Source organism: Mya arenaria, chromosome 13 (genome assembly GCF_026914265.1).
Source record: "Mya arenaria isolate MELC-2E11 chromosome 13, ASM2691426v1".
Taxonomy (NCBI): domain Eukaryota; kingdom Metazoa; phylum Mollusca; class Bivalvia; order Myida; family Myidae; genus Mya; species Mya arenaria.
This window is the reverse complement of record NC_069134.1, coordinates 5014692-5023254: the sequence shown is the minus strand read 5'-3', so window position 1 is coordinate 5023254 and position 8563 is coordinate 5014692. Positions and strand designations below refer to the sequence as shown.

General features: G+C 36.5%; 1 long non-coding RNA gene across 1 annotated transcript; it reads left to right on the top strand.

Moving 5' to 3' along the window:
- The first annotated feature begins 6270 nt into the window (after window positions 1-6270).
- On the top strand, window positions 6271-7523 carry LOC128213409 (uncharacterized). Its single transcript, XR_008257727.1, has 3 exons — window positions 6271-6363; window positions 7007-7134; window positions 7441-7523. It is a non-coding gene; the product is annotated as an uncharacterized LOC128213409 (long non-coding RNA).
- The last annotated feature ends 1040 nt before the right edge of the window (window positions 7524-8563 follow it).

The window sequence follows — 8563 nt, the reverse complement described above, 5'->3', positions numbered from 1 at the left end:
GACCACGTTTCTCCGAAAAAATGAATGTCGGCCGATTTTAATGAAACTTGGAACAAACAATCGTCAATGACTCTACTTTAACGAGGGGTATTTATTTATTTTTTAAATCCCGTTGTTTGTTGATTTACAGAGCCACCTAGCGGACACGTGCTATTTGGCGCAAACGTTGCTGAAACCGTAAAAAAATATGATTTTTCGGCTTTTTTATAAAAAAAAATTCGGAATATAATTTATTGTATGCTGAATAAATAATCCTATAATTTTAGTACTAGTATTTAAGAAGAAAATTATTAATTTTAAGTTTTATGACGAAAAGTCTTTTATAAGGAATCGCCAAAAATAGATACCCATCGGTGAATGTGACGTATTTATTTCGAAAACGAACTCGGGTAGGGTATGCTTTTATTAGTTCATATGAAATGGAATAGAGTAATGAATACAATTATGTAAAAACATTTCTTTGGATACCATCCCTGCGACCCGTCTCAACGGGCAAATAATTATTGCTAAGTCTGAAATTTATGAGCGACTGGATAAACATTTCTGGAATTAAACCATAACAATCTTCAAACTTATGATCCGTTATGTAAATCCTATAATTGTAACACTTACAACATTTGAGACTCATTTACAGTACTATTCCAAGATTGCTTGAACTGATCCTCATTTACAGTACTATTCCAAGATTGCTTGAACTGATCCTCATTTACAGTACTATTCCAAGATTGCTTGAACTGATCCTCATTTACAGTACTATTCCAAGATTGCTTGAACTGATCCTCATTTACAGTACTATTCCAAGATTGCTTGAACTGATACTTTAGCGAATTTTCAACAAGATTAAACAAAACATCCAGGGGTAAATCTCGTCATATAAATAGGGTATTAGAAGGATACATGTAATTGAACAGATTAAAAGCTCTTTTATTATATGGCCATGAATGATTATTTAATTCATATATTTCATATAATGCTAGTGTTTATATTTTTATCATATTTCAGATGACTATTACCACAATAATCAAGTGGACCCTACTCCAACATGCGCGGTAGTTAGCCAGCCGCAGATACTCGCCACGGGAGCCGTTATCGTCCACCATGGTCCGCCCCCCACCTGGGTACCACCAACAGGGGGATGGGACGGTATTCATGCCGTCGCAGAACGTCGTAGAATACAGTCAACCACCCGCTCCCTACTCTTCGGACCCTGCATACCCGCCACCTCCCCCGTCTAAATATAAGTTAAAAAGTTTGCACGCAATATAAGACATCTTGACTCGATAAAGAAAACAGTATTAACACACAACTAGGGCAGTGTGTATTGCTTTGCACATAACTCTATGTTGATATAATTACTGACGAAATTCAGATACAATCTTATTCATAATTAAAAGTAATTATTAAGTGTTGTATATGATTGTTGTTAGCATTTTTATAGATATTGGCATAATGTACAGAAATAGACATTAAAACATTCAGTAATGTTGAATTACAAGTAACGCTTGTTATGTTTCGACTGCTTCCCGTAAAGCAACTTATAAACGGACTCTACAATTGTCCTAATGTACGATATTACTAAGTAGTTATACATTGTATTATATTTTTCGAAGGTAACAAGATGCATTGTCAGTTAAAAGGAAGCCTAATTGATTTAAGAAGCAAAGCGTTGTATTTCAATGTGTGACGTTGTGTCCGGTGTATAATAATTACCAATCACTAAGGTTATGATAGAATAAACAAGGCTCATTCACATTAATGACTAATAATATGCGTGTAATGATGACAAATAAATAAACAATTGATAAGAAACATATGAACCGTCCAGATCAGCGCATAAAAACGCTCAGTGATGGGACCTGAAGCACCTGAAGTCGCTCGGTGCACCGTCAGTGATGGGACCGTAGAGATCCAGCACCTGAAGACGCTCGGTGCACCGTCAGTGATGGGACCGTAGAGATCCAGCACCTGAAGTCGCTCGGTGCACCGTCAGTGATGGGACCGTACAGATCCAGCACCTGAAGACGCTCGGTGCACCGTCAGTGATGGGACCGTAGAGATCCAGCACAAGAAAACGCTCGATGCACCGTCAGTGATGGGACCGTAGAGATCCAACACCTAAAGACGCTGTCCACATTGACAAACATTACCTTTGTTGGTGCACACATTGACAAACCTGCTAATGGCGATGTAAGCAATGGCAAACATCACCTTTGTTGGTGCACTCATTAACTAACCTGCTAATGGCGATGTAAGCATTGACAAACATTACTTTTGTTGGTGCACACATTGACAAACCTGCTAATGGCGATGTTACTATTGACAAACATTACTTTTGTTGGTGCACACATTGACTTACCTGTTATTGGCGCAGTACGCATTGACAAGCATTACCTTTGTTGATGCACGCATTGACTTACCTGCTATTGGCCATGAACGCATTGGCAAACATTAAATATGGTGATGCACGCATTGACTTACCTACTATTGGCGATGTACGCATTGACACACATTACCTTTGTTCGTGCACGCATTGACTTACCTGCTATTGGCGATGTACGCATTGGCAAACATTACATATTGTGATGCACGCAATGACGTACCTGCTTTTGGCGATGTACGCATTGGCAAACATTACCTTTGTTGGTTCACGCATTGACTAACTTGCTATTGGCGCTGTCCGCATTGACAAATATTACCTTTGTTGGTGCACGCATTGACTCACCTGCTATTGGCCATGAATGCATTGGCAAACAATACCTATGGTGATGCATGCGGCGATATCCGCATCCGTCACATTGACAATTAACAAAATGTATGTCATTCTTATCAATTTAATCAATTTTGAATTTCACAAAATCATTTAAGATTCTCATGTATTGTTGTAGACATGTGTAGCTTACATGCTGTTCATGGAAATAAAGGGTCATTAAATAATAAATGGACCATAGAAAATGTCTTTGAATTATATCATAAAAACATCTACTGGTTTTCACCTTCTTTCCTGTGTCTCGGTAGTTGACAGTTGATTTAACCGTTCAAGTCCAATATATTCTGCTTGGTATACTTCATACGCTTATCTTGTCTATCAGAACAGGAATGATCCAAATTAATTATCAGATCGTCTCCTTTGAGAAATGTATTATTCTCCGATGTTTTTCTAGAAATGTGATTTAGGACGTAAATGTTACTATAATTTAGTAGAAAATTGTAATTGCGAAAATCATAGTGTTGTGCGTTGCTATGTAGTTTAAAAATAGTTTCATTTTAATCAGATTGTTCTCGTTAACATTATTAATTAACCATTAATATTTGTCAAGCGACTCTAAACACCGTTGATTATCAAAGACAAATGACAAAGAAACGCAGTTGAAAAACTATCCATTCTGTAATTTTCTGTATACATGAGAGTAATGTGAAGATTTCAACAAATAACTCATAACATAAGATTATTGTATTTTTGCATACTTCATTATTCAAGGAAATACTTATACAAACCATGTTCTCAGTGGGCACGCATATTCACACCCCTGACCATGTACTCAGTGGGCACTGAAAGTGGTATGCAAGAATGGTACGTAATAAAATGAAGCGAATATGAAATAAACATTTTGTATACAACTGATCAATTATCATCAATGAACATCACAGAACATGTTTTCTAAGTCGCTTGCGATTTTCTTGAACGGTAACATTTATATGGTAACCATTTACATGATGGTTTTGACTGGATCACCTAACTTTGTAGAGTTTTGCTTTTGACTGGTATACTACAAACACGTCAATTAATCCCCCCCCACCCGCTTCCCCCCCCCCACACTGTCAGTATGACACGGGAGTGTATTCCATTAGCACCACATACAGATGCCAGCGCATTTCCGCTGTCTTCTGCTGAAGACTCATATATATGGACATTGTACCACATTTGAGCATACGTATTGTCACTGGTAATATGTAATTCCGTGCATATATCGTGCATGGTTTCCGGATAAAGGTTGCCATAACAGTGTTTGCACGCCACTGATGATGATGACAGCGTTGCTATGATGATGCGAGCTCGATAAACAGAGAAGCAAACGCAGGCAGCATTGATAAAAAGTCGCACGACTCTCGACACATCAATTGTTCCCTATTTCTAGTGAAGACCTCACTTGCTTCCGGCTTGGAGGTCAAAAGAGTACGGCATCGCATCCATCTTTGTCAAATTGTTCCCTCGATGATTCTTCCTGAAATGGGCTTTGTTGCGATGTTATATCGATGACAATAAGTAAAATAGCGAACGAAAATTGTAGAGAATATGTGCCTTCATTTAAAATAATCATAGAGGGATGTTTGTCATTCGCCTCAATGAAATGTAAGATAAATTGACAATGTTGCATCGTGGAAAGAAAGAGTTATCGTTGTATGGATTACGCCGTTGCAATCGCCATTAGGTTCTGAAATACTAGTTCCACTTTATATCATACACATGCATTTCTAAAGATGAATTATTGCTATTAACTGGGTATCATCAAGTGTGAAATAGCACGGCATATCATGTAAACGTTTAACGTAATTATTTTACAAAGATTCTTAAACAAGTAATTACAACATACTACCACTCACTCTCGTTGGCACGATGTTACGCGAGATTGTAATAGAGTGTTGTCGTGGAAACCGGAGTACCTTGAGGAGACCGACATTTATAAATACATACTTATTCAAGAAAACTTATCGAATCAGATATCTACTTGTAATCACAAGTTTATTATTGATATAAAGATCATATGACCGAAGACGAAACAAAGTTGAAAGTGGTATGCAAGAATGCTACGTAATAAAATGAAGCGAATATGAAATAAACAATGTGTATACAGCCGATCAATTATTATCAATGAACATCACAGAACATGTTTTCTAAGTCGCTTGCGATTTTCTTGAACGGTAACATTTATATGGTAATCATTTACATGATGGTTTTGACTGGAGCACCTTACTTTGTAGAGTTTTGCTTTTGACTGGAATACTACAAACACTTGTGGGCACGCACTTTCACATCCCTGACACCATGTTCTCAGTGGGCACGCACATTAACACCCCTGACCATGTAGTCAGTGGGCACGCACATTCAAATCCCTGACCATGTACTCAGTGGGCACGCACATTAACACCCCTGACCATGTTTTCAGTGGGTACGCACATTCACACCCCTGACCATGTACTCAGTGGGCACGCACATTCACAACCCCGATACCATGTACTCAGTGGGCACGCACATTAACACCCCTGACCATGTACTCAGTGGGCACGAACATTCACACCACTGACACCATGTACTCAGTGGGCACGAACATTCACACCACTGACACCATGCGGTATAATGGATCTATTTACTGAACAAGTCTGTCAGTATCAGTTTTGTGTTCGGTGGAAACATGTCGTAACTGGTTTTATTTGGTTAAGCAGAAACTGTGTTTTCTGAACCTGAATATTTATTGCAGTATTGAAACCGTTATACCTAAACATGCTATTTTAAGTAAAGGCTCAAGATCCGGATGTGAATACAGAAACAAAGAGTGCTTGTGTTCAAGTATCAATATTTTATTAAAATTGAATGAAAAAGAAGCAAAAAATGTTCTTTTTGCAGAGAACTTGACTGAATTTGACACTCTATTGCAGAAATTGATAGTTTTCAATGTAAATATTGGAAAAATCATAGCTTGTGGAAGTCTGAAAATTAGTTGTTTGTAGCCGATTGACTCCCTGGCGGAAGGGTTATGTATTTGAACTCAATTTTGACAGTCGGGTCAATGGTCAACATGGTGTTTTCTTGTGATTATATTTTGTGTCTTGAATTGTTCTAGAGATGCCATGTCCTTGTTTTTCAATTGGGGTGTGTATAAAGTCAAAAGCCAGGTTAGTGTCTATATGAAACATATAGTAAAAATAACTGTGGTCTCACGCCTGATATAGAGGAAGCTTTTGGAGGGGTGGCCTATTTTAAATTGTTATAAATTCTTAATTTATACAGCTATCTGGTTGAAATTTGGCCAGTTGACAGTGCTTAGCCATAGAATATTGGTGTTTGAGTATGAAATGTGAAAATCTTATATTACATAATATAAATTAATAATATATAATTTTCTTATATATTTTTGACATTTTAAAAAAAAACTACTTTCACTTTCAATTTAATGTTTGGAAATAGTTCCAAATGATGGTAACTAATGAATGAAAGCCTCACTTTCAATTCCAAAGTATAAATGGAGGGATTTTTTTTAACATAGGAAGCAGACCCAGGAGGAACTGTCTGTTGAAGACCCCCCCCCACCAAGCTGCCCACCAGAGGCCAAGCTGTACTTGGTGTTTGCCAACATGCTGTACTTTGTAAGTACTTCAAGATAATATATTAGAAAATGGTATCCAAACTGAAGTACAAAGTGAGACAGTTTGGTCATAAAAGCCCATTGAGACTGTTTGTTCCATTCCTAAATGAATTTCTTTCATGTTGTCAATCATTTCTGATGTGGCTTTGATAATAATATTATTTTCTAATGAAACTGCTGACTTGTATCAGTCTTTGGTCTGTATTGTGCATCTATTCACACATTTTGTTTGCTCTTTTAAGCAAACATTACAATAATTGCAAATTCTATAAGCAATTAAACAAAACTTACTGCACATAGGATGCAGAATGATGTTTTATTTAGTGTGCATATGATTTTCAGCTTATGGACAAGAAAACATATACTTTAACAATCACAGCAACACAATGAGATCCCAATTTTAAAGAAATAATGCCACCTTTCATTAATTCATTAATTCATTCTATCAATCATTCATATATATTCATTAATTCATTCATTTATTCAATTTATTCATTGAAAAACTTGACATTTCTCAAGGCAAAATAAATAAAAAGTGAGCAGCTTTCATAAAGAATAGAGCCTTTTCCCTTAATGCATTAAAAACACAACCTTAATACAGTATAAATGTTTTAAAAACCCTAATTTATTGCTTATTTTAATAGCCAGCCTGGTTGCTGTAGCCACAGAGGAATTTTCAAGGACAAGAACCAGTGCTGGTAAAACTGTGGTCTCTGTGGTTTTCCATACCGGCTCTCGGCAAGGATTTTCAAGAAAGGAATACCATCTCCAAGTAAGAAGAAATTCTAAGCATGTCTGGTTTGAATGCTTGCAAAATGCATCTGGGTACTCAATAAGATGAGGTTTACCTTTGAGTTGTTAAAAACTGATTGCAAAATGTCCAAAAGACTATATATTCTATTAAATTTGTCCTGAAAATCTTTGAATTCATGAACTTTTCTGCATATTTATCACATTTATGACTATATTAAAGGTTGTGTATGCCTCAAATGAGTGTTTACAGGCCTTTTTCAAACTTTAACAGTAGTGGCAGATAGTTTTATTTGTGTAAAACATTGCTTTTGTGTCTTGCTTGCAGATCATGATGTGCCAATAAGCTCCAGTTAGCTGCGGCCTTTTCCCCAGGCGGTAGTCCTGCAATCTGAATCCAGGAGATGCAGCTCTGAATCCAATATTTCAGAAGAATGAAGATGTTAGTCAACTCTGTAGTGCTTGTTTGTGTGTAAATGATTCCAATGAGTGAGATTTATAGCAAATCAGGTGTAAATAAGCATCTTATAGACAATAGTGAAGTGCTGTACTCTGAATTTAATGCCAAATCTAGCCTTCAAAACAGATTCTTAAAGTAATTTTTTTTTAAAAATGGGCATAATAATGCTATCTCTGCATTTTCTACATCATGTAGCCACCTCATACATGAAAACACTAGCAGTTGTCATGAATCTTTAAGTTTTGGTGTGTTTTTTGCCATTTCCTTTGTTGCGCCATTTGTCCCGGAAGCCAACAATTTGGCATATAGTGTTGTTTAGACTGTCTATTAACACATTATCACTAAATTTCTTGTGTTAAACTGAACAGTTCTGTTACCTTTGTATATAAGTGGACCAGAAAAGCAAAATTTTGACAAGTTGAGGCATTTCAGTTGGGCTCTATGTCATTTTTTATATAAAACACTAAGCCGATGAAGTGGAAAAACCTTATTTTGCTTAGAAAAAATCTTAAAAGAGTAGGCAGGCCAGTTTTGTGGTGCTGTTCTATAGACACCATTAAAAGCTACAAGGAAAACTTTACTTGGTCAAATTATTCGAATGCATAAGGAAATAATGGCTCTTCAAAGGTTTGCGGCTTAACATTTGAGGGAAATGGCTGTTTCTGCTTTTTATGAAAATACCACAGGTGCTAATACTTGTCTCATTCATTTAGTGTTTGATATATCATTGCCAAACTTTCAGTATGTGTTGCATATAGCCTGAAGCTGAACTATAGGAGTTTTGAAGTCTGTTTCTGAAAAAATGTTGCTTAAATAGGCTCAAGACCACAGTTATCTGCCCCCCGTTGACCGGATGTGAATACAGAAACAAAGAGTGCTTGTGTTCAAGTATCAATATTTTTTATTAAAATTGAATGAAAAAGAAGCAAAAAATGTTCTTTTTGCAGAGAACTTGACTGAATTTGACACTCTATTGCAGAAATTGATAGTT